Below are 24,718 nucleotides of genomic sequence, written 5' to 3'. Positions count from 1 at the left end.
ATAGTGAATTGATAAACTAATAAATACTGTAGTATACTTTAGTTTAAACTACAGTAAACTGTAGTGTATTGTACTATAATATACCCTATAGTTGTAGAAAACTTAGTACAGTATTGGGTAACGTAATTTGTTTATATTACAATAGTTGTTATATTACCACAGCAACTATAGAATTACCACAACAAATTAATTCAAGTACTGTACGCAAACAAACTGAAAAATTAATCCGTTAGTAATACAGGACTGTAAATGGCCATTTATTAGGTGATTATGTATCATTACTGCTAGATAAAATATTGAAAATGTTAATGTTAAAGTCAACTGTTAAATAATGCAATAAATGTACCATGAATCGTGAATTTGATTTCAATGTGGGTTTATTATCAGTAATTAAGTAATAAAGGTAATCATAAAACACACACACACATTGTAAAGTTGCCTAATCACTGGACTTTGAAAATACATTTTGCTCTCCTTTCTTTCTGGCTTGCAAACTTCTCAATGACCTTCTGGTTGAAATCAGTCATCTCAGTCACCAGTCTTTTCTCCATTGACAGCATGGCCAATGCATTCAGCCTCTCCTGGGTCATGCTATTTCTCAGAAAAGTCTTAATCCTTTTCAAGGTTGAGAAGCACCTCTCAGCTTCTGCTGTGGTCATGGGTGTGGTGATGAGGATCTTTAGGAGAGTGACAGTCTCTGAAAAGACTTCTTCAAGATTGTTCTCCATAAACAGCTGGAGTAGGTCCACAGCACCACGACAGGTTCTGAACTCCTCCTTGCAGTAGATGAGACTAAGCTCTGTCTTCAGCTTACTCCCATTGAGCACTGGATAGGCCTTCAAAGTCCTGCTCAGTGCCTCTTCAGGAAACACCACTGTGTACTGTTCAAACCTGTCTGCTTGCATCAAGGTGGCACTAACAAGGTGGTTTGTGAAGGAGAACCACAGACCTACAAGAGCGAAGGATAAATACAAATTATGTAGTGATGATAAAATGTCAATTTCAACTGCAACATTTAAAATGACCAGTTTTAAGTTGTAAAGGGAGACAAGTTTCAGTGTTTGAATCCATAATTTCTCAGAACTTCATACACATGGACAAGACATTCTGAGTAAACATGTCAAGATGCTCAGGGCACTAACAGTAATTTTTAAAATATCAGCCATTTATATTAATCGGATTCAGAGATGAAGGCTGTAATACTAATGTTGTCCACTAGAGGGAACAATAACAAATCCTTTTAGATCACAATTTAAAGACTGTGTAAATGGTTAAAAAGATTAACTTGTAGGTAACTATAGTTTCATAAAGTTTAATAAAGCCCAATATAATCAGTTAATAAATCCCAAAAAACTATTCCCATATTGTAAAAAAATAAAATAATAATAATATTCCCAATCTTCATATCTATAAATTGCAGTGTAACTAGAATAATAAAAATACTTTGCTGGACAGAGGAAACTATCAACGTTTCATTTACTTTCTATGATTTGATGACTTTACAATATATATTTTTTCTTAAATATTTCAGTAAAGAATAGAACTTTAAGATATATTCCTCCCATTGATCCCAGGTGAGAAAAGTGCACTTCCATAATGTACTTAAAGTGCTCCATTTTCACGCACTAATTTTGTACCCAAGTAGTACTAAAGAATAATTTTTAGTATATTAAGATAAACTTAAGATCATCCAAGTGTACTCAACTGTGCTATTTTTGGAAACCATGAATATGAACTAAAATGCATTTTTAACATACTATCGCTGTATTTTAAAAATGTATTTAGTTACCACTTGTAGTATACTTGAACCCATCTTTCATACACCAGTACACCCAAGTGTACCACAAGTCGTGACTAAATAAATTTTTAAATACAGAGATAGTATGTTAAAAGTGCATTTTAGTTCATATTCATGGTTTCCAAAAATAGCACAGTTGAGTACACTTAGATGATCTTAACTTAAGTACTACTAAAGAATCATTTTAGTATATTAAGCACAAAATTAGTGCACGAAAATAGAGCACTTTAAGTATGTTAAGGAAGTGCACTTTTTTTTTTTCACCTGGGATCCCACATACCCATGGCATAGTAAACCTCTCATAGTAAAGCTATCACAGGGTGTCTACAGACATAAGTTACATTTAAGACTGATTAAGGCCCCGCGGCCACCTTGTATCAAAAAAAATGGAGACATTTTGTTGTTGTTATTATTTATATATGACTTTAACTTAAGGATCTACTCTTTACTACAATATTTAAGCTAAAATATCATAAAATCATCAAAGACATGAGAAGACATTTACAAGTACCCATAGAGAGTAAATGAAACAATGCAGTTTAACGTGTTAATATTTATGTTCTTTTTTGATAGCTTCCTCTGATAGCTTTTCTATGAAATACTGCAGAGTAACATGGACTGCAATAAAAACTCGTCTCTGCTGCAATCTGTTCATGGACCTCTGGACTGAGCGCCTGCCACCACTTCGGTTGAGAACCACCTTCACTGCTTTGCTCAACCAGAGAATGGAGGGAATTTCTGCAAAGGAGTAAGAAAATGTATGAGTAATAATAATAATAATAATAATAACAACAATAATAATAATAACAACAATAACAACAACAAATACAAAAGGAGGAATACAGATGCTACCTGATCTTCTGTATGTCCTGCTGGAACTGCTGGATGCTCCCCCTAACGTGGACTGAATCGATGTCCTTCTTCTGGAGTTTGGTGTAGAGGAGGTCCACATGCGGCATGATGTTGTGGAAAAGTTTCAGAAAAAACTTGAAATCCTGATCCTCCAGAAGCATGGCAAAGGCTCCTGCCTCTCTGACGGTAACAGGGTCAAAGTCACCTGAGTCTCGTATAGTTTGAAAACAGTGGATGAGGTCATCTCTGTGCTCAAACACTGTATTGATGGCACGGCTGTGGAAGCTCCATCTGACACTGCTTGATGTTGGTTTTCTATGGGCAACTACTTTATCAAGAACAGCGGTGCGCTTGGGTGATCTCAAAAAAAAAGCTGGCAAATCCTCACAATTCTCACTTTGGGTATGTGAGAAGTGGCCTGTTGCATTATCAGATTAAGCTGATGTGCATAGCAGTGGATGTAATGGGCATTTGGGTACACATCTTGCATCTTCCTTTGAACCCCTGTTGTTGTCCACAACGTTTCGGTGCCAGGACTTTGAAACAGCAAACATGGAAAACAATAAAAGGCATGACTTACATCACATCCAGCCAGCCAACTCCGTTTGCCATAAGAAGTGCTGGAAAAGCCCCGAGTGTAGGCGCGACCTGACTTGACTGCTGATGAATTTGCAAGTAAGGGCGATCTGGTCCAAGCTCCTTGATCCTTTTTTTTTCTTCATCCGAACGCCTTGTGAATGGGTATTTTTGTAAAGATAAAACCAAATTTTCTTTCATCTCGAGATATTGCGCTTGCTTCCACATTAATTAGTACCTGTCTGTCAACTGACGAGCTGCTGCTGAGCGGAATGAGAGTCGAGAGAATGGTCCAATCACATGAGGCCAAACATATAAAAACAATTGTTACGTCCTGTGACGTAATTTGTACTGTTCTGAAGTCAGTTAAGAGTTTTTTTGTATGTTCTCTTCTGTGCTGCTGCTTTAATAGGAGTTGATTACTGGCACCTGATACTCGTTTGCTGATGACCAACTAACTCCTCGTTCATTGGCTCCCTCGGAGAGGAAACCAGCTATAAGAGCAATCAAGAAAGCGCAGTTGAAGAGAGAGCGGAAAGGAGACTTGAGCCATCTCTCTCTTCACATGGACCTTCTCTGCAGCCCCAGACAAGTGTTGCTAGTTGTTTGTTAGTTGATACTTAGTCAATACTTAGTCAATCTGTGCTAGAGTTCAAGTTAACATACTGTTGTGCTCCTGTCTAGATTGTTAAATCTAGCTCCTAATAATGCTGACTTTTTGATAGTTCTTTATTTAATACTTGTTAAGTTGTTCATTTTATAATTTGTAGGGAGGTGGGTGCCATTTTCTTTAATCAATCCTTTTGCCTCTGTTTTTGGGTAAGTTAGGTAGTTAAGGAAGTGCTATTGTCTTTTTGTTAATTTTATTTTTCCCTGTGTTAGGTAAGTTAGGTTTAAAATTGAGTAAGATTCTATTTTGTTTGTTATTTTGGCCTTGCCCCCTCCTGAAGCCTATTTGCTTTGTTTCTGTGGTTCTTTTATGTAATAAATCAAAATTGTAGTAGATCTTTTAGTGGTTGGCAGTGTTCTTTAGGGCTGGGACTGGGATGAGAGGCTCCATGTGAACTTTCCTTTCATTTTATGTATTCCTTAATTCCCCAAGACTAATTATAGAATGGGAACGTAACACAATATTGATTCACTCTAACAACAAAAGTGGGATCAGAGCCTGCGCCCCAAGGACAATTTGAAACAAGCCAATTAGAGCTTAGCCTCAAATCACATGCTTTTGAAAAGTTTGTGTACCTACCAAGCGGCAACCTCCCGCTCTCTCTCTTGAAACCAACACGGAAGTGACTAAAACTGCAATTCATCGACTGGAGGCTGGCTCCAAAAGGGAGTCAATCCCATAGACTCCCCATGTTAAAATGCCCAACTTTACAGCAGAAAAAAATGTTTAGAGCCTGGTACAAAAAATTATTTTGGTCTATACAGCTAATTTTGCCCTTCCTGACAACTGTGAGGGGGGTGAATTTTTTTATAACTCATCCGTTTAAATTATATTAAGCCTTAAAGTTCTGCATAATTAAGGGCGTGGCCACTTGAGTGACAGGTGGATTGCCGCTCTGCTCCAGAGTGTGAAACTCGCTAGAGTGTGAAACTTATAATATAACTCATTTTCGACCAAAAACGAAATTATGGTGTTTTGTCTTTGCAAGGCAGCACTGCTGTCACTATAGAGGGGCGTGGTTTCAGCTCAGCTTCACCCACGTCCCGCCTTTTTGCCCATTTTCGATTATCCGGGAGTGACACGCTTCCAAGATGGCGGCGGTCGGCTCCGCCCACTTTAGGCTTCAAAAATGCTCTTCAGAAACCTACGAGTGACGTCACGGACTTTTTTTTTTTTTTTTACAGTCTATGGTACCTACATAGACACTCATTAGTGCGGCACCCCGACATAAATATGAAAGAAATATAGTTTTGATTTTTTGATTTTCAATAAATTATAATATGACTAAAAGTAGAATACTATGACTAAATGATTTTATTTAGTTAATATTTGCGATATATATTTAACTTATTGTTAACATGTTAAAGGGGCTAACTTGAAGGGGGGGGGGGGGGTCTTCGTCTCTCATGCACTGCTTAAACGGTCCTTCTCTGTATCGCACTCATAGCGCGTCATCATTAGCAGCCGCTCTCTTAAAGGGGAAGTACACTCTTTGCATGCCCCACACTCTAATACCACCCGGTTACATATAAATAAACAAATTGCAGAATCCATTTTTAACCTGGAACTGGTTGGTCAGAATTCACTTCAGCACAGGCCCTGCCAATGTATAAAGAGCAAACTAGCACTGGTCAGTAGCCTTTAACCTGTCAGTGTCTCATAAATGTATAGCTTTTAGAAAATTGCAACCTTAGTGGTAATTATGTTATGGTGTTTTTTTTTTTTCATTTAAAACACTTAAAAGGTCTGATACATGTAGTCAACTGGACATGGCTTATATCAATTGAAATGCTCAGTGGTGCATAAACCCCAGGGGCGGGGTTTATGTAAATGTCTGGGTTTGTGATGTCACCAACCCGGGAAGTAACTCGTTGTAGTCCTTACGAACCGTTTTTGTAGGCATTAAACTGCCATGAATTTAAAAGGTGATATCTCCGTTTGCATTTAACTTTCAGCCTCGTAACTTTGCAGATATTGTTTATGCTCAAACAGCAACATTACACACTAACTAAAGTTTAAAAAGTGAAATCACAATCAACCACCCCTTTAAAACAACATTTCTACAGTTATTACATAATATATTATTAGATTTTTTTAATTAAAATGTATGAAGACCATCAAACATCGCAAAATGGAGGTGTTTAGCTTATCAATAAAGTACCAAAACACATTACTTTGCAAAGGGAATTTATAACTCATTATTTTCATTCGATAAATAGGCTAGTTAGTTGCATGCCATCTACCATAAGGGTAGTATTAGTAAAAAAATTACTTTTGAGCATAAACAAATAAATAAATATATTTAATAAATCAAAACTCAGCCTTGAGTGGCCTGCCTCTTCCCAATTAAAAAATAAATAAATAAATAAATAAAAAAACAGAACTGAACTTGGATTACTTAAATGTAACTAGATAAAGTTTGTCAAGACAAACTTTAAGTTGGCTTGAGAAAGCCGGATCAGAAAGTTTGAAAAAGTTTACGAAGTTTAAAAGTTTTAAATTTGATGGTTTTCAGTCTGAAATAGTTTGAAGTTTAAAGTAGCTTTAAACGCTTAAAGTTTGAATGTTTTAAAGGCAATTCAGTCTGTCAGAGATAGATAAGAAATATAGATCTATTTCGAGTAGACGCCACAGTTACGTCACTGCAAGCTGCGCACGCATAGTGGTGGCAGAAAAACAGTGGAAGCAAAATACACACGAGTGAAACGGGCAACACAAGCCACTAGAAAATATCTTGTTGTGCTGTTGGGTGTCAGAACAGGAAAGCCAAAAAAGATGGCCTTCGTTTTTATAGAATACCCTCGTCGAAGACACCATTTGAAGATAAACATAGGCATTTATGGTTGCAAGCCCTTAAACGGACAGACTGGAGTGATGAAATCATCCGGGAATTCTCCCCTTACAAAAATTTACTGCAGTTTTTTTTAAAGTAATACTGCAGTTTTTGTTACATGTAGAAAAATGCAGTTTTTTGGACACGAAAAAACTGCATTATTGCCATTTTACTGCAATACATCTGAAGTACTATTGAAATACAACTGCAGTAGAGCTGTAGTATTACTAACAAACAACTGCAATAGAACCGCAGTATTACTGCAATAAAGCTGAAGTAGTACTACAGTTATACTGCAATAAATCTGCAGTAGTACTGCAATATATAATACAACTGAAGTATAATTCAATACTACCAAAGTGCAATACTAATAAAATGCTGTACAGTAACACTGAAATGCAACCAGAATATTCAGAATAACAAGTTTTATTTTACACAACTGCAATATAATAAATTAAGGTACAAAACAACAGTGAATGTCTCAAACAGCAATGCAACAATAAATGATTTTACTTTTCTTTAAACTTAAAATAACAGGCTGAGAGTTACACTAAATGTATTTAGTGTTTATTTACAAATCACACAATCATGCACATTTCTTCCCGCATTATTCAGACAGGTTTCATTTTTTGAAGAGCTTATCCTCATCGTTCCGCTTGGTTCTTTATGACTGCCTTCATCTCAGATGTGGAAACACTATTTCTGATGTAGTCTGGAAAAATAAACAAACAAAAACTATCAGAAATTCTCAAGTTTCAGTTACACTTTTCACTACAGGCATATTTAGTATGCTTAAAATAAATCCTGAATTGTGATGTCACCAAGTGTTTGTGTAAAGTATTCATTCTACTCCCAGTTCATTTCTTATGGCATATTGGTCAGCATTAACAATGTCTTTGAACACTCCAGGTAACAGAAGTTAAAAGGTTGGTTCACCCAAAAATGAAAATTCTGTCATCAATTACTCACCCTCATGTCGTTCCAAACCCACAAGTCTTTCATTCATCTTCAGAACACAAATAAAGATCTTTATAATGAAATCTCAGAGCTTTCTGTTCCTCCATTGATAGTCCATGCAACTACCCACAATAACATGCATTTCTGGAAAAAAAGCATAGACACAATCATGTTTAAATACTGTACAGAGTCCTCCAAAGTTATTTGCCCTCTTTATCATTTTGGTTTTTTGTTCAAAATTCTAACCTTAAATAAATAAATTAAATAAAAATAAAAATAAAAAAATAGAAAAAAAACAATTTACAAATATAAAAGTATATAATTTAAATACTACTAGAATACAGTATATAGAATATATGTGTTCCACAGATATTGTGCCCCCTTCATTTAATACTGTGTGTAACCTATAACCCTCTTCACACATAAGTGCTAATCCATGGCTAGGTGTGCATTACATGATTTTAATGCATGAGGTGGAGGCAAAGAACCACTCGACATGAAACAGGTTGCCTCCACTGAAGTTTATTAAAATTGTGTAATACACATCTGTTACAGCTAGTTTAAAAAGTTAAGTTAAAGCTGCCTTTAAAGAGATAGCTAACCCAAAAATGAAAATTCTGTCATTAATTAGTCACACTTGTGTGGTTTCACACCCGTAAGACCTTCATTCCTCTTTGGAACACAAACAAAGATATTTATAAAGAAATCAGAGAGCTTTCTGACCCTGCATAGACAGCAATGCAACTCACACATTCAAGTAAACTATAAAGATAATAGTTAATAAAAGATCAATTAAATAAAGTAGATTACTGCTCACCATTATTTGAGTGCTTGTTTCACCACAGCCATCATCTTCTGTTGAATTATATTTTTGGTCGTCTTTTTTTAGTTGTTACCAGTGCATTTCCTGAAAATAGCAATCACACACTGATAAAATGTCCATTTCCACACATTAATGTCACACTAAACATAAATGCTGGTGTACAGTGCTATGAAAAAAAATCCTGATTTATTCTATTTTTGGGTATATCCAGCACTAAATATTGTCAGATATTCCTAAAACAATTAACACAAAACAAAGGCAAGTTTCATTAATAAACTGTATTTTGTGTTTATTCAGGTTGCCTGTTTCATGCACTTTTTTTTGAAGATTTGAACCAATTTAAGTCAAGTCACCATTATTTATATAGTGCTTTATACAGTAAAGATTGTTTCAAAGCTGCTTTACAGTGATAAAAAGAAAAATAATGATGCAAACAGAATTCACATCTTCTGTGAAGCAGCTCTAAACAGTAAAACGTGTCATTGTTCAGTTGAAATCAGTGTTGACTCGATAAAAATCATCAAATATAAAATAATTTCAATGCATCTAGATAGCAGTGGTGTCATCATCTAGCTCAGTTCAGTCCTCATCAATAGTGTCTGTGGAGTCAGATCAATAATATTGCTGAATATTATTGGTCCTTAAATAACGCCAAAATTCGACAGCGGCAAGGAACCCAAACTCTGTCAGGTGACAGAATGGAGAAATAAACCCTTGGGAGAGAGTATGTATAGTTTATGGATCAGTTCTCCTCTGGCCAACAAATGAACATGGTGTGATTATAATTCAGGCTGCATCACAATTTAGTGTGAAATATACAGGACTAGTAGGTCTACAAGTAGCTGGAGTTACGGATCTCATTTAAAGACTAAAATGTAAAATCAGGTTTACATTTGTGGCTAACTAGAATGTAAGTGACCTTTAACGCATTTCCAGAAATAAAGTCTCACCAACATCTGTTGAGTGCCTTCTCACTTTCTCTCTTCTCCTCTTTCCTAATGCTTCCTCTGCTGCAAAGAGGGGTACACTGTACACTGAACACTTTTCAATGATTTATTCCTCATGTCAATTAGGGGTTGATGGTCTCCTAGAAACAAACAAACAAGCAAATACACAGTATATTCAGTACAGTTTAGTTTATTCCATTATTATAAATGATGTACTGATGCTATTGAACTGAACTGAGCTGGACAATAACATGACTGATTTCTACAGAACGGCTTATAACAAATTGCTGAGCCATAGCAGAGTTAAATACATCTATACACAGGGTTGTCACTGGTTGAACTGAGATGTTGGTGTTTATTATAGTAAAAGTGTAGTAAAAACAGCATTAAAGCAGTTGTTTGTCTTTCTATCACAACCACCTCGTGCAGAGACCCGCTACAGATCAGCACTGAAGCAGCTTTCCTCTCATCTTCTTCTCATCTCAGCGGGTTGAATAAGATATCAGTCAAGTCATTTCACATCTCTCTAAAATTATAACTAAAGATATGAGGACATTAGACATTATACTCACCGCTAAACTGGATGACTGGACAAAGTCAACGCTCCTCGCCTGATGAACATCTTCCGGAAAGCGTTTCTTCTCTTTTGTAGCTCTTGTGAAAGGTCTCGGGGTGTAATGTTGTTATGTCTTTGTGCTTTAATTGTGATAGTTCACATATGAACGATGTTGTCAAACCAAAACGTGTTTTATACTTTTATATCCTTCCTGCAGTAGACACTACGGAAAAGACGCTGATTTACTGTCTGTTATAAGTAATCCGCTGCTCGCGAGACTCGTTGTCAGGACAACGACCTATGGCGCGAAGGAAGATCACACGTGCGAGTTATTACCGTAATCTTTGCGAGTGAAATATTCCATAGGCAAATATTTTTGTACGAATATTTTATAGGAAGTCTACATTACAAAAAAACAAAAAAAAAAACACTTGCCAACCACAGCACTTGCTACATGTTGCACAATACAGCATAACTGCAGTACAGGGCCTATACAATACGACTTTATTGGCAATGAAAATAACCTCATTGCCATAAGTGAAATTACTGAACCTAATCATAGGAGCTTTATTAAAAAAAATGCTCATAAAAAAAATACAATTAAATAAATTTAATGAGACAGATTTAGACGTTTTTGCATCTGATATCTTCACCTGCATTTCAGCGTATCACTGAACTGCAGTTATATTGTATCTGTACTTCATTATACTGCAAATCTACAGTTGCACTTCATTGTACTTCAGTTTTACTGCTCTTCAACTTTAATGAACTGCAGTTATATACTTCGTTATACTGCAATTGTCCAGTTGTACTTCATTGTACTGCATTTATACTGCTTTGTACTGCAGTTTCACTGCAGTTGTACTTCAATAAACTGCAGTTATTTTTTGTAAGGGTCGTCTCTGCAGTGCTCAGTTCATATCAGGTAAGGCTTTCTCCACTGATTATCATACACAAAGGCAAAATCAATGATGTAGTTAAGAACGATAAATTAGCAACAGCAACCATGAAGCTAACATTCTCAGTACGCTACTTCATAATGGTAAACACCACTGATTAACATTAGCTTCATTAGCAGAAGTAGCATGTAAACAAACCAAATAGACAGTTTAGCTATAACATTATTCACTATTTAGTTAATCATTTAATGAATGGGATGTGTGATATGACACATACTTTACACAATGGCTGAGCACAAACATAGATAGATACATAATGGTGTTGCAATGTAATGACTGAGGATGTAGCAAAGTAAAGACAAACATTTAAACTACTGCCCTGCTGGAAAAAACAGCATAATTCCCATGCTGGGTTATGCTGGTTTGGTGCTGGTTTAGCTGGTGGACCAGCAAAACAATGCTGGTCTACCAGCATGGTCTTGCTGGTGAAGCTGGTCAACCAGCATCTCACCAGCATCCCAGGTGGCCAGCGGAATGCTGGCAGCGGCTTGCCAGAATTGAGCCAGATCCGGCCCAGTAATGGTTGCCAGATCTGGCTAGGTTTTGGATCTGTGGATCTGGCCCGATTCTGGTTGAAGTCTCAGTCCTAAAATTTAAAAAATTCAGGTTTTACTCCTCTGAATATTTGGTCCCCACAATGGAAATTAAACCTGTACACACACAATCAATCAATTAGGCTGAATTATAAAATTACAAAAATATATATTTTTAAACAAAACGCTTTAGAGTTGTCAAACCTTTTGCCTGTCAAAGTTATTTGTTCAATTTTATTATTATTTTAATTAATATTTCTATTAATTTTTAGGCTGACCTCAAATAGACTTTGCTTATAATTTAAAAATGTTCCCTTCCTCTAAATTGACACTTTCTGACTGTGTGTGATTGCAAAAACTGATACCTCAGTAAGAAGTGGTAAACTTTTACAAAATATGATTTCAGATGTTATAATAGTGATTTTATGTCCAAATAAAAGTACCACAGCAAAACTTAGGCTAATCGGTAGAATGAGCCAATAAGTGATTCTCTGCTGCCATCTTCTGAAATCAGTGAGTGAAACTTTATTAATAACTGTAACATACATACACATATATATATATATATATATATATATATATATATATATATATATATTTATTTATATTAGAGGCCGGAGTGGCCATCGGAGAACCAGGAGAATTCCCCGTGGGCCGCTCTGCCCCACTCATAAATTGGGCCGAGCTTTTATTTAATTTTAATTTTTACATACACAGAATAACGTCTATGTGTTTAAGTTACTGTGTGGCTGATAACTAAGCTAATATCACTATATTTGAATTTAACATTAAAATGTGACGTTTTTTGTTGTCTCTCTTCCTCTACACAAGCGGGTGTCCCAGGTCGTTGCCATGGAGACAAACCGAAACAATTAATGCTGTGGTGTGAGTTAGCGAGAGTGCGCTAATCGCGGGAAGAATAAAATGGATAGTAAAAAAAAAAGGCAGGTTAAAAAAAAGAAAGGCGTTGGAGGATGACGCGCCAAATGTGCCAAACTGACAAATATTTTTTCAAAAAGACAAACAAGCACACGTGAACTGGCGACTCAAGGTACACTAGCAACATTTACACTTATGCATTTGGCAAAAGCTTTTATCCAAACTGACTTACACTGAAGGAATTTTTTTATAGAGCTTGGGAACCTACGTCACGCCGCGTCGGATTCCGCCATGTTTTAGGTCACGCTCAGGAGCACACAGCGTAAACAAATGCAAATCACCACAGAAAAAGCCGACCGTTTTACATTCATATTTTTTTTTAAACATCTTACATACGCTTAGAATAAAATGGACTAATAAGTAAATCTCTTTAAATAATAATAAAAAAAATAAAAATAAAAAATAAAAATCACACTGTTGTTTGTCTGAGAGGCTGCAAATATTCATTACTAATCAGTCTCCTTCACTACAGTACTGATATATGCTAACTGCTAAAACACTTACGACAATTAACTATGGTTTTACTATAGTAAACGTGTAGCGACCGTGTTTCTGGTGTATGTATTACCATTCCTATAACCACAATCTTATTAAATACCATGGATAAACTATGGTTAGAGTAGCAAAACCATGGCTAATTTTGTAAGGGGAGAATACACTATAGCTAGATCTCAAACAGTGGATCATTGTTATATCGTCATATTGTCCGGTAAAACTGCTCAGTGTTAAGAGTTCATTATAGAGGTAACAGAACTTGAAGCTGCTTTGAAACGATGTGTATTGTGGATGCTATGCAAATAAATACATTGACTGAAGATTCCTACTAGCGATGCCGAACAACGATGCGAGCGACCAAATTAATGAAGGAAACTTAATCCGTACAAAAAGTGGCCGGGTATTAACGAGCTGCCGCAAATAACATTACCATATATGATTTCCTTCTGTTAGTGGTGTGAGGGCTTACAGTTTAATGCAAATCACTGCATCTATAATATATTAAATCTACAGAGATGAATTATAAAGCCACATTTTATTTTAGATGTTTACCATACCGAGTTTCGGTTTAATTTTCATCCGAGTTCTGTAGTGAATGTAGACATATTTAATGTTTATGATTCAACTTAGATCGCGTTGGAATGATCAATTGCCACCCATAGCCCTTATCATCAATGTCTGCAGGTAAAACCTATGCTTTTTCGGCATTATAACGCGGAGAAAGCACGTTTTTCACACCGGCTGTGCAAAGGGATATGACAATTGATGATACGCCTTAACCACTGCAACGCGATCTTAAGTAGAATAATATAAACATTAAATAATATAAAAAGTCTACATTCACTACCACTCAGTCTCCGCTGTGGCTCCCGTGACCTAAATTCCCAGAATGCATTGCCGCTGTGACGACACATTCCCAAACTCTATTCGGTTTAGTATTCAGTTTTATTCAGTTTTTTTCTATTGATTGTCTGTTTCAATTAAATGTAAGTGATTTTAGCCTGTTCTTTCTTTCTTTCCAGATGCTTACTGATTTTCCATTTAGTTCTTGATGACTGCTTGGCAGCTTTCAATTTTGAATTAAACCTTTATTTATTTATTTTTTTTTTTACAATGTTACAGTTCTATGTTGCAGAAATGTTTCATATAATTTATTTCATTATTTTATTTATTACATTGACGTGGATATATATATTAAAAAAACAATAGTGCAAAAAGTATATTTCCTACTGTACTACTTTATTTTCGTTCGAATGCAAACCATTTTTTCATAATGTAACAGTTGGACTACTTTTTGCAGAAAACTCAGTATGTGATTTGTTAATGATATTTATGGCCATATTTACATTATTCATATTTTTTATTGAAACGTCAAAAATAAATATAACAGGATAGTAAGAACAGATCTGTCACTTCATTTATCCAGATTGGGGGGGTGGGGGAATAGGTGGTGGGCTGGTCTTGAGCATTACACTCCTGGGCTGAAAACTGATCCCACTCCGGCCCTGTGTGTATGTATATGTATGTATATGTATGTATATGTATATGTGTATATGTATATATATGTATATGTGTATATGTATATATGTACGTGTATATGTATATGTGTATATGTATGTGTGTGTGTATATGTGTGTGTGTGTATATGTATGTGTGTGTATATGTATGTGTGTGTGTGTGTGTGTGTGTGTATGTATGTGTGTGTGTGTGATTAATTTCACAGTAAAAGCCAAATTATAAGTTCTCCCTACCAGATTCAACCTTTCTATCTGGTTTCCTACAACTCAGGTCCCTTGTTGTTTGCATCACACTACAGAACAGATCACTGAAACACTGCCACACATCTCGAATGGCTGCCATGTTTACAAGGGAATGTACATAGCACGCCACGACAGAATAGTGGACCTGATAGTGAAAGACATATTAAATCATTCATCATCTTTAGTAAGAATATACAAACATTCTTGTGTAAAACCATCTATCTAGAGAACTGTTTGTTTTGGAGGTGGCATGCACCTTTGACTCTAGTATGGAGGAAGCTTTTATGACTAAAGTCATTAAATACCAACCACTCCTAAATATTATTTCAGAGATAGGTTATCGGGGGCCGATTATTTGTTTTCATATTTGGCAACTTAGGACACACACACAGGCTGGTTGTGAGAGGGTTTCAACAACTTGGGATGCCCAAAAAGAGGGATAAACGGTTAGCAAAGTACTGTGCTCTGTCTGCTATCATAGGTAGCCATCATATATGGCGGAGACGTTGTTATTTATACCAATAACAACTGAGTGATATGCTTAATATTGTGAAGATCTATTATATGCCACTGGTCCATGATTTTTGTACATGTATTTAACTGCATCTGTAATATTTATGTCCCTGTAGAGTATTTCTTTTAAGTGGATTTAAATAAATTGTTAAATAAATGTATAGTGTGTGTGTGTGTGTGTGTGTGTGTGTGTGTGTATAAAAACCTTGCTACGTGTACTGCGTTAGGCTATTCGAGACTTGTCATAGCACTTAACATATTATTGCTCTTTTGTTGGTTTTGATTGCTTCTATTGTCCTCATTTGTAAGTCGCTTTGGATAAAAGCATCTGCTAAATGACTAAATGTAAATTTAAAGTCTTAAAATTTTAGGGTTATTTGCATTTTGCGATATCACAGAGTAATATTTTTGTTTAGCACTTCTAGCAACCTTCTGAAAATCAGTAAAGATTCTCTGAAAATGTCATGGACCTGCAGTTTGTGTTTTTTTCCATCTCCTCTCAGCTTGTCGAGCCGTTTTTATAAACTTTTTTTATTTTTATTTTGGGCTTTTATACGTTTTTTAACTTTAAGAGGAGCAACACTATCCAAGATATCAGCACAAACAGCGTTAAACTGTTTAACCTGATCATCAACACTTAAATTCCTCAGAGCTGCTTCAGATAAAGTAGTTTTACAATGATTTCTGTATAATGAGTCAAACTCTCCACTACTCAAGGAATTCATTTTCCTGGATCATATTTTTTCTGACACAGGCACTCTCTACTTCTCACAGAAACAGACATTAAAAAACACTGGCTTACGGTCATGAATAACCTTGTGGTAGCAATTCCGTCATTGGAGACAGGTCTCCTACCTTTAGCCAGGTCTCCAACAGAAAGAAACAGTCCAACTTATTCAGGATAAAAGATTTGTTTGTGTAGGCATATAGATTCAGATAGCTATATATATATATATATTTGTTTAGCAGTATTAATTGTCATTTACTAAATGTACTGGTGCTTCAACAATATTTGTGTACAATGTATAATGATGCCTATTATAACATCACTTAGAGCTGTATATACTGGCGGGTGACGCTAGGGGGCAATGGTGAGCTGGAGGGAGTTTCACTCATGTATGAAGAAGTCACACTGCCAGTCGTTAAAACACACTACTGTGAAATGAACTAATTTCTTGTTGTGTTTATTAACTTTGCAGAGTGTGACAAAAATAAAAACTAATATGTGCCACCAGACAACATCGCCTCTTCTGTGTGTGCAACATTTGCCATCCGCATCGAGATATCCTCATCAAAAGCCACTCACAGCGAAGGGGATGAAGATTCCGCAAATCGATGCCTCTCGTACATACACGGGGCCAGGCAATCCGCCAGACACGTATCGTCAGTAGATTAATTGGCTGTCGTTTCTGATGACATCAAGTGAGGTATTGAGGTGGAGAGAATGCTGGTCATTTACTCCATCCACCTACAATCCCTGCTGGCATTGAGACTCAAACCCGCAGCCTTCGGGTTACAAGTCCAACTCTCTAACCATTAGGCCACAGCTGCCCCAGACAGACTCCATTTACTGGAACAGAAAAGTCAAAGTGAAACCTCATTCATCAGCTTGTTAATAGAGACTTAATACATAAAATGAAAAACTCCAGTACCAGGGTTCGGGAAGCAGATATAACAGCCTGGGGCCTCATTTATAAAATGTTGCGCAGAAACCGTCCTAAATTTGATCTTACGATCGTTTCTCAGAAATGCGTACGTGCGATTCATAGAATGAACGTACGAACAGAAAACGAGCGTACGCGCCTCTTTCAGATGTGAAATCTATGAATTGCAAATTATCTTGAATTTGCGTGCAATTGAATGGTTTCAGCTCTCTGCCTTGTAAACGACTCCTAATTAATATCATTAACATATAAAATATCACCAATCAACATAATTTAGAACAGCGACCTGCAAGAACCGCTTACATTTGAAAAAATCTGCATTACTCCGACAATAAAAAGTGCGTACGTTTGCTCGGACCCTGACGTGACGCTAAGCACTTTTCCACGTCAAAGACTGTTTTTATAAATAGGAGCGCTGGCGTGGATTTAAGCGTACGCACACAATAAGATCAAATCTGAGCGTACGCACGCTTTATAAATGAGGCCCCTGGTCTCTGAAAAGGAAAGTGAAATTTAAAAGCCTTTTGACAGTTAATCAGTTCTTATAAAGCCTTGTAGTTACTGGAAAAGAAAAGTGAAAGCAAAACCTTGTAAGATATAATATTAAAGATTTTCCAGACAATCTGTGTTTTCACTGTTAAACGCTGCTGTAATGCATCTTGTGACAAAAAGTACAGAATCTCTGGATCCAAAAAGAAAACAAAGAAGATCTTAGTAAACCAGAAGGAGCAGATAGAAGCAATCCTTACATACATGTAATCTAATGCAGTCATCAAACATTAAACAGCATATAAATCAAAACTGCCTAATGTTACTGAATGAATTGTCGAGCCAGGAAGTGATTTAGGACTGTGAAGCTTTCGAGGTGTTGATTGATGTGATCTACTCCATCTATTCTATCATCATTCTGTTTAAAATGTTTTTCAGTGCTCCACACAGAGATGTGATCTGGTCATCATCAGTCTGTCTGGAATGACATGAAGAAACAGAACAAACAGAGACAGACTAAATCCAGAACAACTGTGGCAACCTCCCCAAGAAATTTTTTTAAAGTAAAACTTTCCAAGCCTTTTTTTTACTTCATGGGGAGGAGCAGCAATTTGACTATAAAAACCAGTGCAGAGGCTTTCTGCAGCTACAGATGAAGAGCAGATTCAAGAGGACACTGAAATAACAGTAGGTTTCATCTCTGTTTTGTGTTACACAATTAGATTTACAAACTATTGCAAGTAGTTTGGCAAAGCCTTGGTGTTAAAAGTGATTTTTTTTAACCTTATGAGCCATATCTGAAGCCACTTATTTGAAGTTGACATTTTCTCCTAAGAGAAAAAGTCTTAAGACTTGATTAGTAACATTTGACTTTAAACACATTTACAGTTATAAACATAGGCAACTTGGGCTTCATTGTTTTTGATTATGATTAAACAACAACTTTCTTAGGATTCATCATTTAACCAAACTAAATGATTGCAAATTTTATTCAATCAAAAATGGTAAAAACAAACAAAAAAACAGACAAAGAGCTGCTAAGAGCCTGGTTATTCTGATCTAATAAGTCTGATTGACATTTTAGTAAAGCCAAAAGATGTCTGTGTTTTTTCTTAACAAATTATTCACTACAAAAGGTGCTTTTTTTATTTCAATATAGCAGTAGTTGCAGGCGGTGGATTCAAAGGGTAAATTGTAAAGTACAATGGACAAAATACAATGCTCTATTTTTTAAACATTAATTTTAAGTTTTTAGCTAATGTAACCTTTCTTTTTCAATCTTTTTTTTTTTCAAGACATACTGTCATCAGTTACTACCACAGAAAAAAAATAGTAATTTGTACAGGTGAGTACATTATCAGAATTACTAGACTGGAATATAGATAAATACCTTAAATTTGTTAAATAAAGTTAAATATAAATTTACGGCAGTTTATAGAATTTTATTAAAGTGTGATGAGTGTCATTAATAAGTCATGTTCTTCATGTTCTTATATTGTAGATTGTATACATTAACTTTTTCATCTGTGAAAATTTTCTTTGTTTTTGAGCAGTAAATCAACATTAAAATGATTTGTGAATAATCAGGTGACACTAAAGACTGGAGTAATGATGCTGAAATTAAAACAATTTTAAAATACATTAATACAGAAAATTTTTATTTTAAATGTTTTTTAACTATATATTTGAACAAATAAATGTGGCCTTGGTGAATATAAGAATTTTCTTTCAAAGAGATGATAAAACCTTACTGATTACCAACTTTTGAACAGTAGTGTGTATATATAGTAATGGGGATTGAAGGTGTGGTGAAATCATATTCAGGAACAACTGTATAGAGCATGAATCTACTGTTAAAGAAGTGGGGAAAAAATCTGATGTTCTTGTAGAGTTTTTCTTGAAATATATTTATGGTTTCATTGTACTAAGTCTTCACCTACTAGTTTTCTTAGAATGATCTGTTTGTTTTCTCTTGAAGTTTCCTCTTTGCTCATGTTTAGATACAGAGATTATCTTTAGATAAAAAAAAAAGTCTGATATGAGTTTATTATAATTTCTAATTATTTATTATAAAAACAAACTGAATAGAATACTTTTAAAACATGTGTAACGGGTCCCACTCGCCTGCTCCTAGCGGGTCTCTGGTGCGGGAGGCGGGCGCACTAACAAGGAGGTGCGTCTCTTGAGATCAGGGCAGTGAGGTTTACCTGCACAGCACCTACTCGCTGGCCTCCGTTACACATGTAATAACAAAATGTGACCCGTGCTGGCAAAATGAGTCAGAATGCACACGGTCTAATTTTGAGCGACAGGCAAAAGAAGTGAAAAATTTCAGTTTTCGTCGAATTTGAGTTTTTCACAAAAATTTGTTAATTAAGCCCTCTTCTAGCGATCCCAATGCTCCAATAGTGCTCCCAGTGTTTAAATAGTAATTAAACATCTAAAATTATCTTTATTTATATGTTTTCTGAGAGGAGTACATTTTTCTCTGCTCACTTCTGGACGACTGCTGCTGCTTCTGACCACAAGCTGTAGGTCTATTGTTGCAAAGCACAGCATTCCAGCTTTGTGAATATTCATATGACATTTGTCCAAACCAGTAATATATGATTTTCAAACCCATTCTGATAAAGACAAAACGATCGCGCTGACTGACATTTGCAAAGCACGTGACTATCGCCTTTCTGTAGCTCACCCAGGTTAAAAACAAGTACACTTCCATAATGTACTTAAAGTGCTCTATTTTTTCGCACTAATTTTGTACTTAATATACTAAAAATAATTATTTAGTGCTTAAGATAAACTTAAGATCAACTAAGTGTACTCAACTGTGCTATTTTGGGGACACCATGAATATGAACTAAAATGCACTTTTAACATACTATCTCTGTATTTAAAAAATTTATTTAGTCACCACTTGTATGGGATTAGATTTCGCCTAAAGTATTGCAGTCACGGATAAAAAAATAACAAGCGTGAAACCAAAATTTAAAAACGCAAGTAAAAATATATTGCACAAGATTTAAAAACGAAAGCAACATTTTTCAGAATAGCAAACAATGGTCACAGATAGAAAAATAATAAGCGTAAATCAAAAAATTAATAACGCATTTTTAAAAATAATAAGCATGAATCAAAACTTTAAACACATTTAAAATCATATTGCACAAAATTTAAATATTAATGCAAAATTACCTGACTTGCACAAAATCATGTTTTCCTTGGTTATATTTCTGTTTTTCTGCTCTCAGACATTTTCTGCTCATATTTTTATTTTTGTGTGCTTATGCTGTTTTTCCCTTCGCGCTTGTTTCCACGTTCTGCGCTTGCTTTCCCAAATGTAACGGATCACCAGGCAGGCGTACAGCAGTGACAGACAGACACATATAACAGTGTCCTGTATGGTAAGATGTTACCCAGCTGACAGTTATCCATTTTCACCTGTACACGTGAACGCTACGCATCGGCAGCTAATGAGGCGCACTGGAGTGACGTCACCGCCCCTCTTCGACTGATTGGCTGAGGAGGAGCTGTCAATCAAGAACTAGTGGACCAATGATGAGGCTTGAGCCCACCCTGATTTACATGAAACTCTAACCGCAACATTTAGGAAAGCAAGCGCAGAACGTGGAAACGCTCCCACCTACAGTAGTTGATTGACAGTGGCGTTTCAACACAGCTCTGCCCTGAGTGAGCTGTCATCAGTCCACCATTGTTTCGACGCCGTTGCGGTTGTAGACAAGAATGACTCCTAAGCGATTGACATGTTTTGTTTCAAGTTTCAAGTTTCAAGTTTGCTTTATTTATATAGCACATTTAAAAACAGCAAGCATGGCTGACCAAAGTGCTGAACAGATAAAGACATAAAAACACAGGACAACCCACAGATTCATAACATAAATTCACAGTGAATTAAAAGCCAAAGAAAATAAATAGGTTTTAAGAGAAGATTTAAAAATAGTTAAAGACTGTGCCGATCTGATATAGGCTGGAAGGCTGTTCCACAGCCTAGGGCCAGCAACTGCAAATGCTCTATCCCCTCTATGCTTTAACCGTGATCTGGGGACAGAGAGAAGTCTTTGATCACCAGACCTCAGATTTCGAGTCGGATTGTATGGATGTAGTTTTGTTGTTGGATGTAATAATGAACATAGCAATCATCATTTACTCCTGTCATTTGAGGCACTGAAGACGCAGAGGATTACCTTTGTTTTTAAAGTGAATGCGCCCCCCCATCTACCTAAATGCGTCTATGTTCGCGCGAATTATTCGTGATCCAGCCTCACCTCCAGAGGAAGTGAGTATAAGTTTTTTTTTTTTAATGAATCCTTTCCTAATAATGTGCTAGTTAGCAAGTTCAGTGGCTAAAGTAAACAGTCTCATGAGAACGGCTCGTCACCCCACAGAAGAGAGGGGCGGGGTCAGCAGAGCTCATTATCATTTAAAGGGAAATGCAACGAAACGGTTTGCTGTGAACAGAGCTGTTTTTGACAGGGTAAAAATGGTGTTGTTTTAGACTACAATTGAGAAATTTTAACCAAAGTATGTTATAGACTTTTCATTAAGATCCTAAAGAATCATATAAACTTGTGGAAAATGCTCATCCGATGACCCCTTTAAGTTTATCTTAAGAAGCACTAAATAATAATTTTTAGTATGTTAAGTACAAAATTAGTGTGCAAAAATAGAGCACTTAGTGTACTAATGTATAGTGTACTCTTTTTAAACCTGGGCAGTCATTTTTTGTCCGATTGTCCAGCAAGTCATATCATTTTGAAGGTATTTTAATGGAGAATGAAAATAAAAAGAACTCATCTTAGAAAATTTGCTCATTCCAACTCATTTTGCCAGCACGGGTCACAAATGTAGGCTGTTTACCAAAAAGAAGGTAGGTACTGTATAGCCTTACACAGTGTTACTACTGAATACGTAGTGATTAATTAATCATGTATATTGTAGTGATATTGCACAGGGTTGCACTCACCTCGTTTCTATACTGTATTTATAAATAGAAGCACAAACAATTATTTCCTTTTCCTTTAACCAGCAGAGATTGAAAAAGGTCAGAGAAAGACAATTAGACTCTGCCAGTCTACTGTTAACTACAATCAAAAAATTTCAAGAGAAAACACAAGCAGCGAAACCATGAAAAAACACCACAGCGATGAAAAGGACTTAAGTGTTGCACAAATTATAAAGAAAAAATGGAGCAAAAGACTAGAAGCTGGAAACAATGAAAACCTACCAGTATTTAAACTCCAGCTGAAGGAAACATGGCAGAACAGTGATGGATTCTGCAGAAGAAGCACATTTGGAAAAAATATCAGGAAAGAGAACAAGACCATTATGATGATTGGAGCCACAGGTTCAGGAAAAAACACTCTAATTAACAGCATGATCAACTACATTCTGGGAGTGCAATGGATAGACGACTTCCGGTTTGTGCTGATAGATGAAGGGAAGCAGAAATCTCAGGCTGAAAGTCAGACATCGGAGATCACAGCATATCAGATTAATCACATGGATGGTTTCCGTGTTCCATATTCTCTGACTATTGTGGACACACCAGGCTTCGGGGATACCAGAGGAATTTCACATGACCAGAAAATTACAAAACAGATTCAGTTTTTTTTTTCTGCCCGAGGAGGAATCGACTGCATTGATGCCGTGTGTTTTGTAGTACAGGCTTCACTTGCCCGTCTGACGCACACACAGAAATACATCTTTGACTCCATTCTTTCCATATTTGGGAAGGATATTGCTGAAAACATCCTTATGATGGTCACTTTTGCAGACGGGAAAAAACCTCCTGTTCTTGAGGCCATCAAAGTCTCTGAGGTGTCCTGTTCTACCAACGAGTCTGGAGAACCACTTCACTTCAAGTTCAACAACTCTGCTCTGTTTGCTACCAATAATAAATCTGAAGAGGATGATGACTCTGATTGTGAAAACTTTGATCAAATGTTCTGGAGGTTGGGATTTTCTAGCATGAAGAAATTCTTCACATCCCTCAACAAGATGACAACCAAGAGCTTGTCTCTGACACAGGAGGTCCTAAAAGAGCGGCAGCAGCTAGAAGTGTTTGTGGCAGGCCTCCAGCCCCAAATCAATGCTGGTCTGACAAAACTAGATGAAATCAAGAAGACAAGAGCTGCTCTGGAAGCAGAACAAGGCTAAAATGGATGCAAATAAAGATTTTGAATATGAACTACAAGTAAGTGTCCCAAAACAGATTGAAATCAAAACAGGCCACTTTTTGACCAACTGCCAGACTTGTCACTTCACATGTCATGAAACATGCGCTATTCCAAACGACGAAGATAAACATGGTTGCATGGCCATGAAAGATGGAAAGTGTACGGTCTGTCCAGGAAAGTGTGCATGGAATGTGCACTTTAATCAGAAATACAGATGGGAGTATGTCACAGAAAAGAGAAAGGAAACCTATCACGAATTAAAAAAGCGATTTGAGGAAGCACATGGACAGGTCATGTCAAAAGAAAAGATCTTTGCACAACTTGAAAAGAAGCTTAAGGTTTTTCTGGGTATTGTCACTGGATTAATTGAACAATCTCAAAAGTCCTTGGAGCGGCTACAAGAAATTGCCCTCAAGCCCAATCCTCTTTCCACCCCTGACTACATTGATCTGATGATTGAGTCTGAGAAACAGGAACGCAAGCTTGGATTTAAAGATCGCATTCAGTCTTTACTGGACGTCAGGAAGAAGGCAGAGATCCTCAGTAAGGTTTCTACAGGAGAAGCACTTCCAGAGGATTTGAGAGCATATACATCCCAGAAAGATGAAACTTTTGAGCAAAGCACCTTCTGCAGGATGCAGTGAGGTTTAAAGAAATGGTTCAAATGAAAGAAACAAGTGTTACATTTTAAATGACAATGTCAGCATATTTAAAAGTAACAGCTTAGAGCTTTTACCCTTTATCTTTAATTTCTATAGACTTTACATTTTTATTTTGTGGTAAGATGATCTATATGCATTTTTATGACACAGTAAGAAAGGCATCTGGTTTTCATCCCCATTCCATGATAAATATTTTCCCCAACAGCTTGTCTTATGAAAAAAAGGAAAATTGCATATTAAACTAATTAATGTTATACAAGTATTGAATAAACTGAATATATATTATAAATGACCAGATAATATGAGGCTGCACATGGACAGGTCATGTCAAAAGAAAAGATCTTTGCACAACTTGAAAAGAAGCTTAAGGTTTTTCTGGGTATTGTCACTGGATTAATTGAACAATCTCAAAAGTCCTTGGAGCGGCTACAAGAAATTGCCCTCAAGCCCAATCCTCTGTCCACCCCTGACTACATTGATCTGATGATTGAGTCT

The 24,718-nt window shown here is 36.2% G+C and overlaps 1 long non-coding RNA gene and 1 pseudogene across 1 annotated transcript; one reads left to right on the top strand and one right to left on the bottom strand.

Moving 5' to 3' along the window:
- Window positions 1-7,094: 7,094 nt before the first annotated feature.
- On the bottom strand, window positions 7,095-11,941 carry LOC131538888 (uncharacterized). Its single transcript, XR_009270733.1, has 5 exons — window positions 10,029-11,941; window positions 9,460-9,596; window positions 8,504-8,593; window positions 7,699-7,830; window positions 7,095-7,441 (listed from the first exon to the last, which is right to left on the bottom strand). It is a non-coding gene; the product is annotated as an uncharacterized LOC131538888 (long non-coding RNA).
- A 6,581-nt stretch (window positions 11,942-18,522) lies between these two features.
- Window positions 18,523-24,507, top strand: LOC131538883 (uncharacterized; annotated as a pseudogene).
- Window positions 24,508-24,718: the final 211 nt, after the last annotated feature.

The sequence above is a fragment of the Onychostoma macrolepis genome, chromosome 04 (genome assembly GCF_012432095.1).
Source record: "Onychostoma macrolepis isolate SWU-2019 chromosome 04, ASM1243209v1, whole genome shotgun sequence".
In the NCBI taxonomy this organism is placed as follows: Eukaryota; Metazoa; Chordata; class Actinopteri; order Cypriniformes; family Cyprinidae; genus Onychostoma; species Onychostoma macrolepis.
Note: the sequence above shows the minus strand (reverse complement) of the source record. Positions and strands in the feature narration are given on the sequence as shown.